This window comes from Miscanthus floridulus, chromosome 19 (genome assembly GCF_019320115.1).
Source record: "Miscanthus floridulus cultivar M001 chromosome 19, ASM1932011v1, whole genome shotgun sequence".
NCBI classification, from domain to species: Eukaryota; Viridiplantae; Streptophyta; class Magnoliopsida; order Poales; family Poaceae; genus Miscanthus; species Miscanthus floridulus.
The window spans coordinates 115,836,505-115,857,726 of NC_089598.1; the positions used below are offsets into that span (position 1 = coordinate 115,836,505).

The 21,222-nt window shown below is 46.2% G+C and overlaps 1 pseudogene; it reads left to right on the forward strand.

Moving 5' to 3' along the window:
• The first annotated feature begins 8,241 nt into the window (after positions 1-8,241).
• Positions 8,242-17,024, forward strand: LOC136528864 (RNA polymerase II C-terminal domain phosphatase-like 4; annotated as a pseudogene).
• The last annotated feature ends 4,198 nt before the right edge of the window (positions 17,025-21,222 follow it).

A 21,222-nucleotide genomic window follows, 5' to 3' on the forward strand; every position in this document is an offset into this window, starting at 1 on the left:
AGGTGGAATCGTGGCACGAGAAGAGCCTATCTTAGATAGGTGGTCGGCAAGCTGATTTTGGTCTCGTACAACGTGGTGGTACTCAATACCATAAAACTTTCCTTCGAGTTTCTTGATCTTGGCGCAGTATGCATCCATTTTCTCACTCAAACATGACCAATCTTTGTTGACTTGGTTGATGACCAGCACGAACTCTCTGTATACCATGAGGCATTTGACGCCGAGCTCGATGGCTATACAAAGTCTGTGGAGACATGCTTCATATTCCGCGGCGTTATTAGAAGCTAGAAAATGAATTCGGAGGACATATCGGAGCTTGTCCTTAGTCAGAGTAATAAACAAAATGTCGGCACCAACACCATTGATGTTGAGGGTGCCGTTGAAATACATTATCTAGTGCTTGGGGCAAGCAGTGGGGATGGGCTCTTGGATCTTGGTCTACTCAGCGATGAAATTAGCCAGCGCCTGTGACTTAATGGTAAGCCTGCTTCTGAATTTTATGGAATAAGTGCCAAGCTCGACTGCCCACTTGATGATGTGGCCATTGGCCTCTTTATTATGAAGGATGTCCCCTAGAGGGAATTCAGTGACCACGGTGATCTTGTAGTACTTGAAGTAATGGCTGAGCTTGCACGACGTGACCAGAATGGCGTATAACAGCTTCTGAACCTAAGGGTAACGAGTTTTGGACTCATTAAGAACCTTACTGATGAAGTAGACTGGACATTGCACCTTATAGGCATGTCTAACCTCCTCCTGCTCGACGACGATAGTTGTGCTAACGACGCGAGAGGTAGCGGCGATGTAGATCAATAGGGTTTCGTCTAGTTGAGGCACCGTCATGATCGAGGGCTTTGTTAAAAACAACTTGAGCTGCTTAAAGGCTGTATCAGCCTCCTCCATCCAGGAGAAGCACTCAGAGGCCTTGACTAGTTTGAAGAACGGTAGTCCCTTTTCATCGAGGCATGATATAAAACGGCTGAGAGCAGCCATGCACCCTGTGAGCTTTTGTATATCCTTTGCGTAGGTCGGCCGTTTCATATTGGTAATGGCAGAGACCTTGTCGGGGTTGGATTCGATACTACGGGCACTAACAATGTAACCCGGAAGTATGCCAGATAGAACTCCAAGGATGCACTTTGAAGGGTTCAACTTCCATCTATATCTTTTCAAATTGGCGAACATTTCTTCGAGGTCGGCAATGAGACTGTCGGCGGTTTTGGATTTAACGACCACATCATCGATGTAAGCTTCTACGTTGCGGCCTATTTGTTGGTCAAGGCACATCTGGATGGCCCTTTGGTAGGTCGCCTTGGTGTTTTTGAGTCTAAAAGACATGGTGGTATAGCAATACGCACCAAAAGGCATGATGAACGATGTTTTGATCTGGTCGTCCTCTTTGAGAGATATCTGGTGATAGCTAGAGTAATAGTCGAGGAAGGAGAGGAGTTCATAGCCGGTGGTGGAGTCTATAATCTCGTCTATCCAAGGCAGACCGAAGGGGTATTTAGAGCAGTGTTTATTGAGATCAGTGTAATCAGCACACATTCTCCATTCTTTATTCTTTTTTTGAACTAGAACTGGGTTTGCCAACCACTTAGGATGATACACTTCTTTAATAAATCCAGCTGCTAAGAGCCATTTTATTTCTACCCTAATAGCCTCCTTGTCTGGCGTGAATCATCAGAGCTTCTGCTTAATCGGCTTGGCGGTCGGTGAGACATTCAAGGAGTGCTCAATCTTCTCCCATGGTACCCCCGGTATGTCTACATGTTTCCAAGCAAACATATCGACGTTGGCACATAGGAAGGAGATGAGCATGCTTTCCTATTTGGGGTCAAGATGAGCCCCAATCTTGGTGATCTTGGTGGGGTCGTCGAGGCCGAGGCCGACCTCCTTTGTTTCCTTAGACTTGGCGGAGGCACGAGGAGGCTCCAGCGTTGGGATCTCTAGGTCATCAGTGGGCACCGTCTTAGCATTGGTGACCATGCTGGACATCTAGATGGAGAGGTCGGTGGCTTCGGTGAGGGAGAGACTCTCTGTTTTATAGGCATAGGCGATGGAGAGGTTGGCCTGTAGGGCCAAAACTCCTACATGCGAAGGCATCTTCAATACCAGATAGGTGTAGTGCGGTATGGCCATGAACTTGGCTAGAGCTAGCTGACCAAGTATGGTGTGGTAGGCGGTGTTGAAGTCAGTGACGTAGAAGTTGATGTGCTCGATACGAAAGTTGCTGGCCGTGCCGAATTGTACTAGGAGGGTAATCTCTCCAAGCGGTTAGGATGCCCTGCCAGGTACCACCCCCTAGAAGGAGTCAAAGGGAGTGAGGTCTTCTACTCCAAGGCCTAGCTCCTTTAGGGCTCTAACGAAGAGCAGGTTTAGGGCGCTTTCGCTGTCGACAAGTACTTTCCTAAAGAGTACTTTCTTGATGGTTGCATTGAGAATGAGGGGGAAACGCCCTATGTGAGGGATGTTCGCCCACTGGTCAGCCCTACTAAAGGTGATGGGGACCTCAGACCAGGAGCGATAGCTAGGGTCGGTGATAGCATCTTCTGTGTTTACAGCGAGCACCCGGCGGGCGGTGAGTTTTTGATCTCTTCTATTTTTTAAGGCGGTGAGGCCCCCAAAGATAGTGATGACCACTTTGTCATGATCCTAGAAGGCATTATTGTTGTCCCCAGGTGGTCGGCGACCTTTGGCGTCGTCGTCCTTCTTTTTGGCTTGGAACTCCTTAGCCAAGCCAAGGCAGTCCTTCATCTTGTGCTTGTTGTTCTTGTGGAGGGGGCATGGGCCTTTGAGGATTTTCTTGTACTGCTCATCGTAGTTATGTTTGGTGCGAGGTTTGTCAATGGTGGTGACGATGTTGTCTGGTTGGCGACGGTGATACTAACCAGCTTTAGACCCTTCTGGCTGATCGTGGCCACTGTCCTGATGGTGGCCGCGGTCATCGTAGCGGCGGTCACTATGGCCTCGTTCATCGAGGCGATCGTTGCTTCGGCGAGTTGAGCAGTGAGTGCCTACATCCTCATTGAAACGAACTTTAGCCTCTTTAGCATCGACATATTGATCGGCGGTCGTGATCATCTCACCAATCCCCCTTGGCGGCTTATGATTGAATTTGGAGCGGAGGTCATGGTGATGAAGTCCTCAGACAAAGGCAGTGATGACTTCTGCTTCCATGATGTTAGGAATAGAATTCCTCATCTCAAAAAAACATCTAATATAGCTATGGAGAAGCTTGGACTATTTTTGATAAATACGATTCAAATCATGCTTGGTGCCCGGGTGAGTACATGTAGCCATGTAATTGTCAGTGAAGACCTTCTTCAACTGTTCCCAAGATTCGATGGAATCTAGGGCGAGGCTTGTGAGCCAGTTCATTATGGTCGGCATGAGCATGACAGGAAGATAGTTCATCATGACACTGGTATCTCCCCCGATGGCACGCACAGTGGTGGCATAAGCTTGTAGCCACTATGTGGGGTTCATCTGTCCCTCATAGGGCTCAACCCCAGTGATTTTGAAACCACGAGGCCACTGGAGTGTTCAGAGTGCTCTCATAAATGCTCAGGGGCCCTTTGGGATCACCACCGTCTGGACTGGTGGCATTGCCGACATTAAGTGGCTAGAGGGCTGCATCCAGATTACCGAATTCTTGCTCATATTCTTCACGCCGGCGTACTTCCTCTTCATGCCGAGAGAAACGGCGCCCATCGATATGACGTCGTGCATCCCGGAGATTGTTGATGTGTGCTCGGACATCTTGATCGACTTCTTGGTCAAGTTGGCGAGGGTAGTTGATACGGTTCCCCCTAGCTCCCCCCTGGAGGGGTTGTCCATCATCACAATGCTGGTCGGTGAAATGGCTTCTGTCGGGGCGATGATCGGATCTTAGCGCGGTGGATCAGCGATTCGAGCTTGTCGAGTAGGAAGGTCCCTGATCCTGGGAGATCTCATTGACCTAGCAATGCGCAGCTTTAAGCATTGCGACGACCTTAGTGACTTTTGGCTTTTGCTTGAGCCAAGCGAGCTCATTAGCGACCATGGCCAAGTTGGCGCTTGGGGTCTTGTATACATCGTGGCCGTCGACACGGACGAATTCGTCGTTGAGGTTGCGGTGAAGTGGGTGTGGCCTCCCTTGCGAGTCGAGTTGTTCTCCGTTGCGAGCAGCCTCGGCTAGCACAATGGCGGACTCATTCACTCGGCGCTGTGCACGGTTGGTGTTTCTATTGACATGAGCTGTGCGGTCCTCATCAGTTTCTCCATCTCACGGAGGGCTATCGATGCTGACATTAAAAATCCCACCTCCACGGAAAGGTGGAAAAGGAGGTTGGATGGCAGCAGTTTCGGTGACAATCTTCGCAGGGCCCTAGGACTCAGAGTCTAGATTTTCCTCTAGGATGGTGTGGAGGGATTCTTCGGGATGTTGGCCGATTTAGAGCATATTGACAGTCGGTGAGAGATGGTCAGCGATTGGGTCGGCGAGAGGATAGATGTCTCCAATCTGGTCGGTGAATTTGTCCCTTAGGGCATCTTAATGGATGGTGGCCGTATCCCCTGGAGTTTTTTGATTGGTTTCTGATAGATCGGAACCAGAAGGTGGTCGGCGCTGAACCAGAGTGGTCAGAGCTGATTCCATGAGGAAGAGGCAGTCGATGAGCTTTTGGCTGACCTGGTCAATGGATGCGATCAGATCATTGTTGTTGACCTACTTCCTCGAGTAGCAGGGTAGCAAGCGATGAGTTGTTGGTGAAGACGACCTCGGAGGCGGTTCTGAGATTGGGTCTGCTGTCGCGGGTGTTATTGTGGTTGGCGTAGAATCGATCTGCACCGGCTTGATGATCTCTCCGTCTCCATCAGCATTGATGACCCAGGAGATCGATCCGACCGTAAAGATTTGGCCGGGCTTTGGAGAGGACAAAGAGCCTGAAAAGTGTACCATCTTGTTCGTCATGGAAACAGCATGCACACCCCTACCTGGTGTGCCAACTATCGATAGAATATCATCGGCAGTCCTCCGAGGGGTATCCCACGAAGATAAATTGATCGACAGAGGTACGTGTAATCAAGAACAAGAAGGCAACAGAGACATAAGAGTTAGACAGGTTTGGGCCGTTAGCACGACGTAATACCCTACTCTTGTGGTCTGTTAGTTTATATTGGCTATCGTATGATATTGCGTGCGTTTTGAGGGGGTCCCCTACCTGCCTTATATAGCCGGGTAGGGTTACAAGTCGGTTAGATCTAGGAGATAACCAGTAAGTAATAACAGATTACAAAAATCACGGGATCGAGCATATCCTAACGCATCTCGTAGCATCTTCAGGATATCGCCCTTGATGTCTTGCGGTACACACCGATCAGTACCTTGCACCGTAAGTCTTCGTCTTGTGGGCTGGACTACCCCTGGCGGCGCAGCCTATGTAGTCTGTCGTGGGTATCCGGGGTCGTACCCCCACATGTGGGTACCCAACCTAAGAACAACATAGACAATGACAACATAGACAATGATGATGCAGATGAGGATGATTACCTTATGAATCCTGAACCAGATACCAGAAGACATTGAAGCTATGAAAGCAATCAGGTAATAACTTGTCTAGTCTTCTCTATTATTTATGTTTTTTCCTTTGTAAAATACATGATATTGATTCTATTCTTATTTCAAGGGAGAACCAAATAAGAGGGCAAGGAACACCAAATCAACCCAAAGTCCCATTATGCCTTTAAAGGAAGATGCACCAGCGGCATCCATGTCTTTTCCTCCATGGTTTGGTATTTCTTCCTTTCTCACATGGTTATTTCGCACTTCTGATAGATTCTAAATACCAACTAATTTGTCATCGTAGTCAAAACTTGGAAACAACATCTTCTAAAAAGAGGAAAAGTGATGATTGTACACCTGAAGCCTCTAAAAGGTAATTTATATATTGCTGAAATCTCTCTATATCATCACATCTTGCTTTGAAAACTTCATTATTTGACTACCATGACAGCCACAGCTTGGAAGTTTCAAGTAAGAAAAAGGGAAACCACACTAACTTCAACTCTGGACGTTCAAAATTGTACGTTTTCTAATTCCTGAATTTCAGTTATATGAATCCAATTTATTCCCTCTTATCTAAACCATTGTCAATGTATAACATTTGTAGGTCAATAAGTGGGTCAAATCAGTCCGAAACACTTTCTATTGCTTCACGTGAAGATCGACCTGCTCAAGTTAAAAGGAAGCGGACACCCATCAAGAAGAAGCTAGGTCTTCCAAAGAAAAAAGCCGTAGATATTTCGAAGGTGCCACCTGACAGCCCATCGATGGGTACAAGAAGCAAGGCAGTACTTCCTAGCAGCCCTGCCATGAGCACACGAAGCAAAAGAAGGCTCAGTCTTTGATTTATTATATGCCTATTGAATTTGCTAGTTGTATGTGAGACCAATGCATATTTAAATTCACACTCTTGTGTGACCTTATTTATGTGAGACCTTATTTATGTATGACTAAAACTATGGTGGATTTATGTGAGACCTTATTTATGTGAGACTCAGTTAATTGCAATGCATGTGTGAAAATTTTTAGAGCACATAGGGCCTGTTCGCTTAGAGGAATTCTGGAGGAATTTGGATGGTTTGGAGGAATGCTGGAGGAATTTGTGAGAGAAAAACACTGTTTCGGATGAAAAAAAAGAAGCGGATCAAGCCGGATTTAAGGGCAAGCGAACGGGGATGTACTGTTATGTGTCCTATTTGCTTAATATTACTTCAAATATGTATTGTTATGTGTATTACATACTCAAAATATGTACTGCTATTATATGTGAATTTATTTGCTTAATATTACTTCAAATATATAATAAACAAACAAAACTCTGCAATTTATTTTTTTACGCTACAGGCAAAACGATCTTTTTATCCTTGCCTTAATACCGTCAAGTGGCAAAAACGGACGGAAGGCCATAGAAGGAATGTAAGTTCGCTTCAGAGCCATACAAGTAAGTTAAAAAAATTATAGGAGGAGCCATTTTTTATGAGGCCGTACATATAAAAAAACTCTTGTTTCATCCATTCATCAGTCCTCACCACCAGCCCAACTAATTTTCCTGGTACTACTCTCTGCACCAGAATAAGAAAAGCCCAGTCTCGATTCACCTCCCTCTAAAGATGTCAATGGGGACCTGATCCCCGATTCCCCGCGGAGAATTCCCCTATTAGGGACGAGGATGGGACTAAATTTATCCCCACGGGGAACTAAATGGGAGAAAATCATTCCCTGTGGGGTCTGGCAGGGGCGGGTTTGGGAGCCTGTCCCCCGTCCCCGTTAACCCGCGTCCCCGTTTCTTCACCTGCTCATCACAGCCTCCAACAGTCCAACTCATTCCGTCGGCCCATCAGCCCAAAGCCCACGTAAGAATGCCACGTATATATATGGAAAAACCTAGCTCTGCCTCCCTGTCGCTGCACCCGCACTCCCTCTCGCTCACTAGTCCGCCGCACTTCCTCTCGCTCACCCGCACTCCCTCTCGCCGTACTCCCTCTCGCTCACCCGCACGGCCGCACTCCCTCTCACTCCCTGCCTCCCTGCCGCCGCACCCACACTCCCTCTCGCTCTCGCTCCACCTCTCATCCACCTCCGGCGCGGATCATGGCGGAGCGGCCCTCACAGCGCTCGGCGGCGCAGATCCATGCCGAGGCCGGGTGGATCTATGGCGGGGCAACGCGGATCCAGGCTGGGCCTGGGCAAATCCTCGGTGTGGTGGCCCACCCATGGCGGCATCGCGCGGGGCGGCACGGCCTCCCTCTCGCGGGTGCGGGCAGCGGCGTACCCCCGGCGGTGGATCCTCCCTCTCCCTCGAGCTCTGTGGCGGATGTGGCCAAGGAGCACCTCCAGCGGCGGTGGATCCTCCCTCTCCCTTGAGCTCGGCGGCGGATTTGGCAAAGGAGCACCTCCAGCGGTGGCGGATCCTCCCGCTCCCTTGAGCTCGGCGGCGGATCTGGCCGAGGAGCACCTCCAGCAACGACGGATCTGGCCGAGGAGCACCTCCAACGGCTTCTCCAGGCGGACCTACGACCGTGGTGGTCAGATCCGCGGGCGAGGTGGCCGCGTGCTCGTCGATGGCGTCTACGACGGCGGCGGTGAACGTGCTTCACGTGTTACGGGGATGAGAATCCCCGCGGGGATTAAATCTCCAAGCGAGGACGAGAATAGGAAAGAAGTGCTCCATGAGTCTTTATGAAAACGGAAACACGGGAAATTTGCCCTCGCGGGCATGGGGATGGGGCGATAACCCCCCGTTGACATCTCGACCTCCCTCCTTCCAAACGTTCTCTAGCCCCACCCCACCCTTCTGCCTGCCCTCGGCGCCGCGCGGCCGCGCCCATGAGCCTCGCCGAGGCGCCGTCGCCGTCCCCGTCGTCGTCGAGCGGGAGCGACGACTTTGCGGCCCTCCTCGACTCCGAGCTCGAGCTCGCCTCCGGCGCCGACTCCGCCTTCCCTGGTGACCCCTCCCCCGCTTTCCCCGCCACCGAGGACGAGGACGAGGAAGAGGATGAGGATCCGGAGGAGCCAGAGGTTGACCCCATAGAACAAAACGGGTACGCGCCGCCTGCCTGGTCCTCCCTCCTCTTAATTCACCGCTAGACGACTCAATGGGTTTGGTGGCATCGGCCACGTGATTATTATAACCTTGAATTCCACGCGCATTTAGAGTTGGATGATCGGCCTCGCTGTTGGATTAGGGATAAGCATATTTGCCCCGATTCGAGCTTATTAGGGTTTCGTGTTTCATCGGGTAAAACATATGCTTCAGGGTTTTGCTTGCTTTTTTTTACATGCCTCACTAGGTGATGGCCCGTGCGTTGCAAGGGCCATACAAAATTTACACGAGATAGTAGACCTTCCCAAATAACATGCAAATTAAAAACAATACAAATATTCATGGTATGCATGTCTAGGCCGAAATAAGATCTTTGAACATCTTTTGGAGCAAATAGCAACTGTCAGTCTGTGTCAGTGTGCCTTGAATTCATCAGGCTCAGGGCAGCAAAGGCCTTTTGTGATGTGGGATGCTGATGCTATGATATACTTTACTTGGGATGTTAATCAGGGCATCAAATTAATGACTCCTTGTACAAGAGGCCGATACATTCTAAAGACCACAACCTCCTACCACCACTAAGTACCACTTTTGGTAGTTTATTTTCAAATAAAATACAAATTCAGAAAACAATACCTGTTGATTTTTCTTTAGAGGTCTACAATTCTGACCAATTTCAGACTTCCAGGCATGCTTGAAAGTTAAAAAACTTTCTGGTGAAGCAATGATTTTGCTAGCTTTACTTGTTGTACATACTGACAGCAGAGAGTAACTATTCAGCTAACCTTTTCCTGTAAATAATAGTTTATCAGGAGTTCAAAATTTTGTACTCAATCTTAGCTACTCCCTCCATCTAAAAGTCTAAATCAGTATAAGCCTTGGGCATGGTGACCAAGGAGAACATCAAGCGTGCCTATTTTCATTTAGTCACCATGCTCTCGTTAATCCTTAGAGCGTCTGTTTGTTTTCCCATGTAAACGGATGCTAACGTTGTTGCATGTGGAGGTGCACGCGGAGGCTCCTAGTAGATAGAAAACGGACCTGATAGATAGAAGAAATAAATGGCTAACGGACTAAACGGAACGGCAGCCATGCGTTAATTCAGCTGGGAATACGAGGAGTTGTGAGCGCCAGAAACCAAGCAAAATAGGAGAGAGAAGCTAGACGATTTAGACTTAAGGAGAATTTAATTTTACTAAGATGATTTAGACTTTTGGATGGAGGGAGTACTATATATGGTATGGGAAGTATCGTTTCATGTATAATATTTCATACCACTACATGAGAATATGGCCTAAAGATATACCACTACTGATCATTTAGTGAAATATATTCACGACAAGTCCACAAATCATTTAAACAACGAATCAACCAACTAATAGCAATTTAAACAACTATGGAATCTGTTATGATTGGCGTCATGTACCAGTGACGCAAGTGACAGAGTGGCTCATTAGCATGGGCTTGGCAACAGCACGCCGCGGCAGCCGGAGAGCGCTGCGACTTATAATACAACAACAACAACAACAACAACAACAAAGCCTTTAAGTCCCAAACAAGTTGGGGTAGGCTAGAGTTGAAACCCAACAGAAGCAATCAAGGTTCAGGCACGTGAATAGCTGTCTTCCAAGCACTCCTATCTAAGGCTAAGTCTTTGGGTATATTCCATCCTTTCAAGTCTCATTTTATTGTCTCTACCCAAGTCAACTTCGGTCTTCCTCTGCCTCTCTTCACGTTACTATCCTGACTTAGGATTCCACTACGCACCGGTGCATCTGGAGGTCTCCGTTGCACATGTCCAAACCATCTCAACCGGTGTTGGACAAGCTTTTCTTCAATTGGCGCTACCCCTAATCTCTCACGTATATCATCGTTCCGAACTCGATCCCTTCTTGTATGACCGCAAATCCAACGCAACATACGCATTTCCGCGACACTTAGCTGTTGAATATGTCGTCTTTTCGTAGGCCAACATTCTGCACCATAAAATGGAATGTATTTCTTTATCAGGATTTGAAGCACAAGTCTTTTGCTCAAGCCCTGCAACTGATCTTGAAAGGGCGTACCTAGTGCAGAGAGCTCCCGCTCTGTGCGGGGTCTGGGGAAGGGTGTCAGTGGCAAGCATTACCCTCGCCTGTGCAATGCGAGGAGACCACGACTCAAACCCGGGACCTTCCGGTCACAGGCGGTAAGACTCTACCGCTTGCACCAGGCCCGCCCTTCGCAACTGATCTTGCTCCCTCCTTTTTTATATTTCCCCTCCAAATCGACCCTCAAGTTACAGCTAGCAACTTGGACCAAATAGAGAAAACCGAGAGTAGATCAAGACTAATGGTTTCTTGGATATGTGATTCATGTAGAAAGAAATGGATGACCAATTCATTCATTTACCTTCTCCTGCACGGAGAGAATGTGCAAGCCATATGTGTTGAGGAGGATCCTCACTGCAGCAGTTGTGTTTCTAAAAGGATTTACCGCCACAACCCCCCCGCCCCGCCCCCCCCCCCCCCACCCCCACCCCCCCCCCCCCCCCGCCCCCCCCGCGATATTTACTGAAGTTCCTACTGCTCGTGTACTGAGCGCACTTAACCATATTGACCAGTGAATCGACTTTTCTATTATGTGAAATGCCAAATCTGAAATTCGTAGAACCAATAGATTTGATAGCACTGCTCTAATCTTTAGTCCCCATTTATAGAGTACCATGAAGGCATCCATTCTCTTGTGTTATGCAAGTTTCATGTCTATCATGTTCTCATCTTCAGCTTATGGATACAAGCTGAAATTAGGGCAAGACATGCGAGCATGTGCTGTAGCTTGTCCTCTCTGTTGTGGTAAATGAATAAATGATTGAACTCTTGCACTCATGTCTGTCATGTTTTCATCTTTTGCTTATGGATACAGGCTAAAATTAGGACAAGATGTTATGACGGGCATCTCTTATCAACGCCGGCCCAGGCCCAGTGACTAGGCCACACCGGCGGCAAGGGGCCCAGGCGCTGTGGATCAGCTATCTATAGTTATTTTTGCTATTTCCATAATTATAGGATTTGTGATTGATTTGCTTGTAAGTTTGCAGGGGATAAATACCCCTTGACTCTTTGGGAATTAATTAAGCAAGGCAATAGTATTTGCCTGGCCTCAAGGGTCATCTACGTGACCCTCCTGCCTCCCTGCTCTCTCTCTCACGCACTCCCTAGGGCAAGCCGCCGCTCCCTGCACAGCCACGGCGCCTCAGCGCCTCCGTGAATTCCGCCCTCGTCCTCCCATCTCATACCCGTATGCTCTTCGCAGTCGCAGTAGGATCAAGGATCCTATCACAAGACATGCAAGCATGTGCCTTAGCTCGTAGCTTATCCTCTCTGTTGTGGTAAATGATATAATTCTTGCATTCTGTTGCTGCAAGGCCTATTTAAATGACAATCCTAGTGAGAAATGTGAATCCTAGTCAATTAGAATCCAAAAGCAAACAAACATTCGAGCACTCCTAGCTACTGTCTGTTCTATCTTTTCCTTTAAGAAATGTGTACCCTGCTTGATTTATTCATTTGGCTTTTGATGTAAACTTGTGTTACTAAATAGACCCCTTCCCTTGCCTTTGATTTTTGGGCCTAGTAGTTGTAAATTTGTCTTGTACTAGAGTAGTAAGACACCTGCTTATGGATTGAGGTTCAGTTCAATATAATTAAAATCCTAGTTCCATCCCTTCTAATCCAGGGAGGGAGGGAGAATCATTGCATCCTAGTCAGTTTTCTAAAAGTCAGGTGGATTACTGGTGTTGCCTAGTGACTAGGCTGGCTCGGTGGCTGCCCCTTGCTGTTTTGTGCTTGATCTTCTGGTGTTCAATATCTTTCCAAAAAAGCTGTTAGATCATTGATTCACATGAAATGAAATTCAAACTTCTGATGCTAAAAACAAATGGGATATCAATAGAATTGCAAGTCAGCAGTTATGATATCATGGAGGTATTGATTGTATCGAAAAGTGCACATGTGTAAAAATGCTGCATCAGATGTTGTATCAAGTGCGGTGTCTTTCCATGCTGGGTAGTAAGAGTTTTCAGTTATCATTGAGGAATGGGGAGAGCACTCTAGTATTCGGAGAAAACGAAGGGACAAAGTTCATGGGATGAAGTTGTGTTAAGAAAGAACTAATCGTTACTTGTTTCGTAGATTTTGTACTATGAATCTGACTGCTGTCAACTGCATGCAAAATGCAGTACCAAAAGGCGTAGAGTGGAGGAACAGCTTCAAGATCAAGGAACATCAGTTAGGCCTGACAAAATTCCCACTGGTACGCTTCTTAGTCTCACTTTGCAAATATGTTAGTGTCATTTTGCAACCTAAGGGGACATGATTATGCATTTAATTCAAAATTCAAATGTGGTGTTCTAAATTATATTTTTCTGCATTGTGTTGCACGGTTGACTCGCTACCTTGTTCGTAGGTTGCACTAATTGTACAGATGGTTGCCCTTTCAGAGTTGTAGAATATAAACCACTTTCTGTCATTTATATTTCTGAATTTAATCACAACAAATTATCCAGCTGCCGGTGGCTATTATATTTTCTTTTTAGAATATCCCTAAATGTTGTGTAACTTCATTTCTTTCTTCTGTTGCAACTGGCTTGGGCTTAGTTCATCATATATTGAGCATTGAGTGTCTAAGTGTTCGTGTGTGATAGATGGCATGTTAAATTATTGAGTAATACATTTTTTCAGGTGCATCTAAAAATGTCCAGGTCGAGGCATGTCCACATCCTGGATATTTTGGTGGACTTTGCTTTAGATGTGGCAAGCCACAAGACGAGGAAAATGTTTCAGGAGTTGCTTTTGGTTACATCCACAAGGTACTTCAGAATGTGGAGTTCCCTTATGGCACCTGTATTTTTGGGCACACTTTTGCAAATTTGTGGGCGCTGTACTGCCATTTTATTTTCATTTCCAGTTGCACTTGCACATTGCCTTGTCTCTGAGCAGTTTTACAAATTTAGGAGGATTATTAAAATGCAGGGCTTGAGGCTAGGTACCTCAGAAATTGACAGACTACGTGGTGCTGATTTGAAGAATCTGTTGCGTGAAAGAAAATTAGTACTCATTTTGGACTTGGATCACACACTGATCAACTCGACCAAACTCCAAGATATTTCTTTTGCTGAAAAAGATTTGGGTATTCAGACTGCTGCTTCAAAAGGTAATATTATATAATTATAATAAGTTTTGAGAACTTGTAGTCATCTTTGGTTGAAATTATATTTTATTACCATGAGCATAAGGTACCACCTCTGATTGCAACTATAGATGCCATTATGTTGTCATGATATATTTTGTCAACTTTTGATTTTTACATGATTTTATTTGAAAGATGGCATGAGTAACATTTTCTCTTATACATCTATTACATCATAAAATTTCTATTTGTTTACAAAGTTCTGTTTGAAAATAGAGTAGTGGGTACTGGCCAATGTTGCCTCTTTTGCTAGACAATGGAAATAAAAAGATGGCATGTATGTTTGAATGTGGACTCGAATGCATACAGTTTACTGAGTGACGGGCACTAGGGCAGAGCCAATATATTTGTATAAGCAGCTAGCATTTCACAATAGAAAATAGAAGTTCAATGCCACTACTCATGGCATGTCTATATGCTTTAGCCTATTCCTGCATAATGTGGTTTTAGTTACAGATTGAAATTATTAAGAACTTAGGGCCCTCTAGTCCCTCTATCTTTTGTTCTCAGACAAACATTTTTATGGCTCAGTGCAGTTAGCATCAGTTGGTATTACCCATAAATGAACTTTACAAGTCTTTTCTAACTTCTATCCTATTAAGCAGAGTAATAATGATTAACAACTTTTATATAATTACAGATGATTATTTTCTTGCAGTTGTCTATGTTTCATGTCCTTTGACCCTTGCTGAAACTGTTGTGGCTTATCCATGAATGTATATAACATAGCTAGTGAACCCCTCATTTTCTAAATGCAGATGATCCAAACAGAAGCATCTTTTCACTAAATTCAATGCAGATGCTCACAAAGTTGAGACCATTTGTCCGAGAATTTCTGAAAGAAGCAAGCAATATGTTTGAGATGTATATATACACCATGGGTGACAAACCTTATGCAATTGAAATTGCGAAGCTTCTTGACCCTAGTAACATCTATTTTCCTTCGAAAGTGATTTCAAACTCAGATTGCACTCAGCGAACACCAGAAAGGTCTTGATGTGATTCTTGGAGCTGAAAGTGTTGCAGTGATTCTTGATGACACTGAGTATGTAAGTGTTATTATCAGCATGTTCGCTTGTTGGTTTCAGTCAGGGCTTATCAGCCAGCCAACAGTGTTTTCCTCTCACAACAAACCAGCATCCAGCCTGGGCTTATCAGTCCAGAAACCAACCAGCGAATAGGCCCTAAATGACTATTTTCATAAGTATGCGCATTTTCTATCCAAAATAGGGCAAGCTGATTTAGAACAGTTTTATTTTATGCAACCAAAAGTCACATTATTTGACATGAATTCATTGGCCAAGCTCGGTCTTAAATGTCTCATTGTAGAATACTCTGATCACTCAGTAAGTGTTCCTGGTTAGTAACTGCTCTTTATTTCCTGTTTGCTTCCAACATATAGATTTAAAAATAGAAACATCTATCCTCAATTATCAAAGTGTAATGATTATCCTCAATGTGTAGAAGCTGGTAGGACCATGTTATTAGTGCTTAGAGTGATCAAAATTTCTGTTTTTTATTGTCATTTGCCATTCATGGCTGGCCAGCCTGAAAAATGGAATTTTGTTTCAGGTATGGCAGAAGCATAAAGAAAACCTGATTCTGATGGAGAGATATCATTTCTTTGCTTCAAGCTGCCGCCAATTTGGTTTTGGTGTTAGGTCGTTGGCAGAGTCGATGCAAGATGAAAGGGAGAGTGATGGTGCTTTGGCTACTGTTTTAGATGTCTTGAAGCGCATACACGCGAGTTTCTTTGACATGGTTTATTCAGTTCAAAGTTTTATCACATTATCACTCTTTTTTTCTATGTTCTATTCGTCACAGTAGACCGGAATCTTGTAAGGACAAAAGTATTTCATTTCTAACCATTTGTCCTTGTACTTCTCTTATGTAGGCTGTTGAAACTGATCTTTCTTCACGGGATGTAAGACAGGTAGGCTTTGCATATACCCTTCGCGCTGCCTTTTATGCTTTAAGAACTATTTATGTTTTTCTTAAGAGTAGGTGAATTGTGTTTTATCAATTTTAAAATAACTGAACTATAGCTTGCTTAATATATCCTGTATGTGGTGTGGCTTACAGATTCTCATTTGTAATTGGCTGTTTCTTGTGTTTGTATGCCCCCTATACAGGTGATCAAGGCGGTACGGAAGGAAATACTGCAAGGTTGCAAAATAGTCTTCAGTCGGGTGTTCCCAAACAATACTCGCCCACAGGAGCAGATGTTCTGGAAGATGGCCGAGTATCTGGGTGCCGTTTGCTCTACAGATGTGGATTCTAGTGTCACCCATGTTGTAACTGTGGATCTGGGAACAGAGAAGGCCCGCTGGGGTGTTGACAACAAGAAGTTCTTGGTCCACCTACGCTGGATTGAAGCAGCAAATTTCCGGTGGCATAGGCAACCGGAGGAAGATTTTCCTGTCACTGCCCCGAAGGAAAAGAGCAAAGACAAAGATAATGCTGTGGCTGGCAAGAAGGAAACCAGCAAGGATAGACAGAATTCTGCAGCTGAGAAAAAGGAAACGACGAAGGACAAGGAAGAAAATGCTGCAGCTAGGCAGAAGGAAACGATGAAGGAGAAGGAAGAAAATGCTGTGGCTGGCCAGAAGGAAACGGGGAACGACGAAAGAAATGTAGGCGGTCAGGAGAAAGATGATGCCAAAGAAAACGCTGTGGCCACATCTACTACGAGTCCTACTGACTCGTAATCTATGTTGGGCTCCAAAAGTATCTGACACAGTGTAGGCTTGCAGGTTTGGTAAGGGGGATGGAAATTTAGCTTTTGTTATCCGTTCGTGCAGGCCCAGGACTTTAGATCTGGTCCATCGCAAATTTTGCTGCTGGCCTGAAGCTGATTGGGCCTCCGGCCATATAACTTACACAACGATGAAACTATAGGAGTTCAAGCAAATTGATGTGGTTATGGCACAATTCTAGGTGAATCCATGCGACTATGTGCGCAGATGGACTTTAGCTTGTACCTGCTTCTGTAGGTACTGCCCCCTGATTGAACCACAGTAAATCCTGTAAACATTCGTGATCGCTTAGTGGAACTATGGATTCTTAAGTTGAAAATGGTCCACATGAATTAATTCTTGTGCACTGGAAAAGGTTTAGGTGTAGGTCTCTATGATGTTGCCATACATTGAGTACGACGGAGTCATTGGTCTTTTCGTTATTGTGATGATGATGAATTGATGAAGACAAGAATAAATTCCGGCATTGAGCAAGAAAGAATCTCTTCTGATTTCCTGTGATTTTCGTGTGATTGTGACGTCAAACCTGTATTATCTAGAACTCTTGTCATGACCTGGCGTCCCATAATTGAAGCCTACGCCTGCGCCCTTGTTGAAAGGTCTAGATAATTTTGCTTCCATAAGAGAGCAGTGCCAAATTTTTTGGAATTTCATACAAAATTGACCAACTATGCAGGGATTAGAAGAGTTTGAGCACTTGAATGGGCAGCTGCAGATAAAACTGAGGGCTTATAAACGATAGCAGTAACACTAGTTCTCTGGCTGTTCCGTGCAGGAAAACAAAATAGCAACCTGACGGGCCTCACAATCTCTGATCCGCCTGCATAGCTGGCTCGCGAATTACACGGGCCGGCCTAACCATGTTCAGACCCAAATAGCAATGCACCCCCGCCATAGCCATACCCGGCCTCTACAACCTTCATATTCTGGGCCGCTTATTTTTCTTTCTCCCTTTCAGCCCTCTCGGTCGTCCTCGCCAACTCCATTGTTTCCTTTTCTTTTGGTTCTTCATTCAGTCTTCATTCATCACATTTTGGAAGACGAATGATTCTAAAAAAAACACACTTTTCGAAGACGAACTATCGCTCCATCCACCGCGTCCGCACAAACTTTTCTTTTATCGAACTCACCGACTCCGGACGAAAACAGCTTTTCCCGGGAAAACACGAACGGAGCAGCACACGTTCGAAATGTCCAACCGACAGCGAGCGAGCAACACTTCTGACACCAAATCTATCTTCGTCGTCGTCCACCATGCATGCAACGCGCAACCGTTCGCCGCACGTGCGCGCGTGCCGTCTGGACGGCGCATTTTTCCGGTGAGGGAGATTCATGGTGAGACACCAGCGGAGCAACGTGGATCTCTCATCTCCGAACGAGCACCCGTCAACACCCTGCTGGCCTGTCAGCCCTGTCACTTCTTCTGAACTGAAAAACGCATGCGGACAAGGACCGAGGAGGTCGTGAATTGTCGCCCGCCTGTCGGTGATCAAGGTACTGTTCTTCTGATGATGGAACTTGACAAGGATTTTCGATAAGAAAAGTACTAGTAGAACGGCTAGTAAACGGCTATTTCAAACGGTTTCAGCGCGACTCGACGGTAAAAACAACGCATTCCGGGTTCCGGCCCGTGTCCTCCTCGGGGAGACTGAAAATGACAGGCAACAACTCAGAGAAATCGAGGAGTAGCGCTTGCTGCCGAGAATTTTTTTAAAAAAAAAAACTCCCAAACTGACAGCTGTGGAAAGGGCATTTTATTATTACGGAACCTAATAATTAATCAATCCCGGCCCGCGCCCTCTCAAAAGCATTTTATGATTGCAGTCAACAAATACAAGCACGCTGAAACTGCCAAGAAATTTGCCACCTGTAAGGGAGAGATTCTGATAATTAGCACCCAATTTACAAGCCTTTCAAGATTTGACGACACTCATCTCACAATGGAATGTGGGCGTCAATCTGAGTCATTGACATGTGAGTCATCGTGTCAAATCTTGAAAACCTCACGAATTAATTGTCGATTTTAAAAATTTCTCCCCAAAATACAAGGGCAGATCTAAGGTAAACCGTTGGGACCAGCTATCGTTCCGACGAACCAGCTATCCTCAGTCACAGAGCCTTTTTCCAGTTGATTTTTGAGCTGATAAGCTCGGCTAATGCTAATTTATTATAAGAGAAAAACACTATGGCTGACTGATAAACTCTGGCTGAAACCAATAAATGAACAGGCTGATAACTTATACTGACTTTGCTGACGTGGCAATTGCTGGAGCCGGATCATTCCACATTCCACAAAATTGCCATGCTCAGCTATTTGTAACATACTCCCAGATTTAATAGCACTATTTGTAACATACGTTCCCACTCTTTTACAAATTCACTTCAAATGCAAGACATGGCATGAAAACTACTCCATCCTGTTGTACCTTAGCCATCGTGTCCCTGTCGATGAGCCTCCAAGCTGCCCATACACTCCTGCTAAACTCGCGATAAATCCGCTCTACTCGCTTAAACTTATCAATCTGGCTTATCGATTATTAAACAATATTTTTCTCTCACAACTAAATTAGCTTCAGCCTGATTTATCAGCCACAGAAATTATCAGCCGGGCTCGAAAATCTATGGGCATCCCTCTCTGGCTAGCTGGCGCTGCAGACTACTAAAGGGCACGCATGCAGCAGGGGCCGGTAATCCGGTCTAGTTCAGCTTCATCAGCAGGAGAGAAAACAATGCGTTGCCGTCCACCTTGTGGAGCGAGCACTCGACTCGAGCCCCCTCCCCCTCCCCCGGATCAGGATCCGTCTGCTTCAGTTCGTTTCTGCTGTCCGCGGATTGCGACTCCGCGGCCGCGACTTCAGAAGCTTCTCTCTCTCGGGAGACGAGCGAGACGCCAGCCAGAGGGATCATCTCTCTCTCTCTCTACGTCAACGACGACTACTCTCGCCGTCGCAGCGCAACCAAGGAGACGACCCGAGTACTACTTCTCCTCTCTGGCTCTCTCCGACGAGCTGGCGTGGACGTGTTGACCGCCGCCACTCACGTGTTTGACTAATCTGCCCGCCCGTCCAGCAAAGCAGAGTGACCGGGTGGGGCCCGCTCCTTCCTTGCCACGCGCCTCTCCGCCCGCTTCGGCTTCCTTCCTGGCCCCGTCTGCTACCGCGCCCGTGGGCCCTGCCTCGAGGCGCCGGCTCGGAGAGAGGTAAGGATGGCAATGGGGAAATTCCCAGGGGGGGTATGATCACTCCAGATCCATCCCCGTCGTAAAAAATTGGTACCGTCAAAATATTCATATCCGTCATGGATGAGAAATTTTCCCCAGACCCATACCCGGTCAGGTAAATTATACTCAACGGGTCGTCCGTACCCACCAATAATTTATTCACGCACATGAAAATCAACAATTCAACAGCCGACCGGTCCACCCTAGCTATCACGACTAGTACTCATTTTTTTTCAATCTGTATGACATAATAAGAATGAATGTTAATAAAAAAAAGATATGTTATAAAAAAAATATCAAACATAACAGGTATGGCAGGACATGGGAAGCAGACAAAATCTGTCAATTTGTTCTATTTGAACTGCTTACATATGGTAATAGGAGAATTGGTAATCGCACAACACGGCAGTACAACTGAGGAGCTAGGATAGCTATGTCACTGAAAATAGGAAAAATAAAGTTATTTTACCGGTATACTAACTGAATGCAATGCTATATTGCCTATATGCATGCATCGTCATGATGTCTATAGTAAAATGTTTCTGTATGTCAAGATGAAATAAAAAATTTAGGCATGCCAATAAACAAAACCTAAAAGTAAAGACATAGTGATATGGTGGGTTTGACAGACATGGCAGGATATGCTTTGGTTCATTTAAACTAGAAGAAGCATATAGTCAGAATAAATACAATCTGGCACTAGCACTATTGTTCTTAGGGTTTACTTACATCAGTGGCTGCAGCAACTTGCTGGTAGTACTAGGAGGCCGAATATTAGTTACTGCACCACCTCCACCCGAAGATGTGGCTGCAGAAGAGGAGCGGTGGCCGGAAGGAGCAGCAGCACCTTCCCGAGATGAAGCCAGAGAAAGAGGGGGCCGGCCGTCCTTTTGCTTCGTCTTCTCCGCGACTGCAGTAACCCCGGTCCTTTTCTTCTCCTTGGTGGTGGTGTTCTTGGACTTGGATGTATGAGCGGCGTCGTTCCCGTTCTTGGGCTTAGATGCAAGAGTACTGGCGGCACCGGCGCCGTTCTTCGGATCCGCTGCAGGAGCGTCGGTGGCGACTTCAACTTGGACCTCCGGATCTTGCAGCTTCAGAGTGTTCACGGCGTCGACGAGCTCGAGATCCGGCGGCTTCAGGTGGTCACCATCCTCCAGGACCTCCACGAAATCCCTTGACGCCGAAGTGAAGGAGTTGGTTAGTGCAGGGGGAAAGAGGCAAAGGAGCGCGGCACGGAGCGCGGATGGCCGAGCGCCTCTGCAGTGCTGCGCTTGCAAGTGCAAAGAATATGATATGAAGGGGATTAGGGGAAGGGGAACAGGGCAATCACCGTTCTTGCTCGAGTTGCTCTGTCGCCGACATGGCGTGGCGAGTTCCTGGTGCTTCGATGCGATGCGAATATGCGAGACGCCGAGACGATGTCACGAGG